The sequence below is a fragment of the Drosophila sechellia genome, unplaced genomic scaffold (genome assembly GCF_004382195.2).
Source record: "Drosophila sechellia strain sech25 unplaced genomic scaffold, ASM438219v1 U_194, whole genome shotgun sequence".
Lineage (NCBI taxonomy): Eukaryota > Metazoa > Arthropoda > Insecta > Diptera > Drosophilidae > Drosophila > Drosophila sechellia.
In genome coordinates, this window is record NW_022611132.1 from 13,746 (window position 1) to 17,440 (window position 3,695).

General features: G+C 37.5%; 1 pseudogene; it reads left to right on the plus strand.

Annotated features, from left to right (window-relative positions):
- The first annotated feature begins 508 nt into the window (after positions 1-508).
- Positions 509-3,231, plus strand: LOC116802655 (annotated as a pseudogene).
- The last annotated feature ends 464 nt before the right edge of the window (positions 3,232-3,695 follow it).

Genomic DNA, 3,695 nt, shown 5'->3' on the forward strand with positions numbered 1-3,695 from the left:
GCGTCATCGTGTGAACTGCAGGACACATGAACATCGACATTTTGAACGCATATCGCGTCCATGCTGTTATGTACTTTAATTAATTTTATAGTGCTGCTTGACTACATATGGTTGAGGGTTGTAAGACTATGCTAATTAAGTTGTTTATAAATTTTTTATAAGCATATGGTATATTATTGGATTAAATAATGATTTTATTCATAATATTAAAAAGAAATGAAAAACATTATCTCACATTTGAATGTGAAAAACGAAGAGAAATATTTTCTTTTTCAATCAAATAAACTGAGAAATGTCTAGCATAAAAAATTGAAATATTTTTCATCTAGAATTGTCTCTTATTAATGATTCGGAAAAAAAAATCTTGGTTTTGTTATTATTCTTCGTTGGTTCGTTAAATGGATAAAAATGACTTTGCTTAAAGAACTATTGGAACTATTTATAACGAATTTAATTGATTGTTTTATCATTTATATTAAAGAATTTATGGCAAATATAGTTATATATACAACCTCAACTCATATGGGACTACCCCTGAATTTAAGCATATTAATTAGGGGAGGAAAAAAACTAACAAGGATTTTCTTAGTAGCGGCGAGCGAAAAGAAAACAGTTCAGCACTAAGTCACTTTGTCTATATGGCAAATGTGAGATGCAGTGTATGGAGCGTCAATATTTAGTATGAGAAATTAATGATTTAAGTCCTTCTTAAATGAGGCCTTTACCTAGAGGGTGCCAGGCCCGTATAACGTTAATGATTGCTAGATGATGTTTCCAAAGAGTCGTGTTGCTTGATAGTGCAGCACTAAGTGGGTGGTAAACTCCATCTAAAACTAAATATAACCATGAGACCGATAGTAAACAAGTACCGTGAGGGAAAGTTGAAAAGAACTCTGAATAGAGAGTTAAACAGTACGTGAAACTGCTTAGAGGTTAAGCCCGATGAACCTGAATATCCGTTATGGAAATTCATCATTAAAATTGTAAATTTAAATAATATTATTAAGAATAATGTGCATTTTTTCCATATAAGGACTTGTAATCTATTAGCATATCCAAATTTATCATAAATATAACTTATAGTTTATTCCAATTAAATTGCTTGCATTTTAACACAGAATAAATGTTATTAATTTGATAAAGTGCTGATAGATTTATATTATTACAGAGCGTTAATTTTTCGGAATTATATAATGGCATAATTATCATTGATTTTTGTGTTTATTATTCTCTTGTATGATTAACAATGCGAAAGATTCAGGATACCTTCGGGACCGTCTTGAAACACGGACCAAGGAGTCTAACATATGTGCAAGTTATTGGGATGTAAACCTAATAGCGTAATTAACTTGACTAATAATGGGATTAGTTTTTTAGCTATTTATAGCTAATTAACACAATCCGGGGGTTCTATATAGTTATGTATAATGTATTTTATATTATTTTGCCTTAACTGGAAGTACCTTGAGCATATATGCTGTGACCCGAAAGATGGTGAACTATACTTGATCAGGTTGAAGTCAGGGGAAACCTGATGGAAGACCGAAACAGTTCTGACGTGCAAATCGATTGTCAGAATTGAGTATAGGGGCGAAAGACCAATCGAACCATCTAGTAGCTGGTTCCTTCGAAGTTTCCTCAGGATAGCTGGTGCATTTTATATTATATAAAAAATCTTATCTGGTAAAGCGAATGATTAGAGGCCTTAGGGTCGAAACGATCTTAACCTATTCTCAAACTTTAAATGGGTAAGAACCTTAACTTTCTTGATATGAAGTTCAAGGTTATGATATAATGTGCCCAGTGGGCCATTTTGGTAAGCAGAACTGGCGCTGTGGGATGAACCAAACGTAATGTTACGGTGCCCAAATTAACAACTCATGCAGATACCATGAAAGGCGTTGGTTGCTTAAAACAGCAGGACGGTGATCATGGAAGTCGAAATCCGCTAAGGAGTGTGTAACAACTCACCTGCCGAAGCAACTAGCCCTTAAAATGGATGGCGCTTAAGTTGTATACCTATACATTACGCTAAAGTAGATGATTTATATTACTTGTGATATAAATTTTGAAACTTTAGTGAGTAGGAAGGTACAATGGTATGCGTAGAAGTGTTTGGCGTAAGCCTGCATGGGCTGCCATTGGTACAGATCTTGGTGGTAGTAGCAAATAATCGAATGAGACCTTGGAGGACTGAAGTGGAGAAGGGTTTCGTGTGAACAGTGGTTGATCACGAGTTAGTCGGTCCTAAGTTCAAGGCGAAAGCCGAAAATTTTCAAGTAAAACAAAATGCCTAACTATATAAACAAAGCGAATATATACACTTGAATAATTTTGAACGAAAGGGAATACGGTTCCAATTCCGTAACCTGTTGAGTATCCGTTTGTTATTAAATATGGGCCTCGTGCTCATCCTGGCAACAGGAACGACCATAAAGAAGCCGTCGAGAGATATCGGAAGAGTTTTCTTTTCTGTTTTATAGCCGTACTACATGGAAGTCTTTCGCAGAGAGATATGGTAGATGGGCTAGAAGAGCATGACATATACTGTTGTGTCGATATTTTCTCCTCGGACCTTGAAAATTTATGGTGGGGACACGCAAACTTCTCAACAGGCCGTACCAATATCCGCAGCTGGTCTCCAAGGTGAAGAGTCTCTAGTCGATAGAATAATGTAGGTAAGGGAAGTCGGCAAATTAGATCCGTAACTTCGGGATAAGGATTGGCTCTGAAGATTGAGATAGTCGGGCTTGATTGGGAAACAATAACATGGTTTATGTGCTCGTTCTGGGTAAATAGAGTTTCTAGCATTTATGTTAGTTACTTGTTCCCCGGATAGTTTAGTTACGTAGCCAATTGTGGAACTTTCTTGCTAAAATTTTTAAGAATACTATTTGGGTTAAACCAATTAGTTCTTATAATTATAACGATTATCAATTAACAATCAATTCAGAACTGGCACGGACTTGGGGAATCCGACTGTCTAATTAAAACAAAGCATTGTGATGGCCCTAGCGGGTGTTGACACAATGTGATTTCTGCCCAGTGCTCTGAATGTCAAAGTGAAGAAATTCAAGTAAGCGCGGGTCAACGGCGGGAGTAACTATGACTCTCTTAAGGTAGCCAAATGCCTCGTCATTATTAGTGACGCGCATGAATGGATTAAGATTCTCTGTCCTATCTAATAGGCGCATGAATGGATTAACGACGACGTGTTTTCGTTGCGCTCGTGTACAGATTGCGAAGAACTTGGTTTTCCGTGTTTGGAAAGTAATAAATCGGTGAATTAGTGCTCCGCGAAAGTCGTGTGCTAATTTTCGTGTGTTATAAACAAGCGGTTTGGAAGTAATTAACAATTAATTGTTGGGAATTTTCCACTTAGCACGTGCTGAAGGCGAACTTACGAGTAAGTTTTTGAGTAAGCTTTTTGATCAGCTGTCACAAAGCTTATTGGTGGGAGTCACTGCTAAGGTTTGTGTCTAGGGAGAGTTTTAGTGCTACCAGACTCTACCGATAGGTGGAGCTCGAGTTCCAGAGCAACTACCTTTTGTCAGCGAGTAAACGAGCATACGGTTGCTGGCGTCGACGGTAGGTGGAGCCAATCGTATTTTGCCGATGGAGAGCGACAGCAGCGCGAGTGCCTTGAGCGGAAGTAGTGCTCGATGAAGTCCAGACGAGGCAGGCGCAGAAGCATC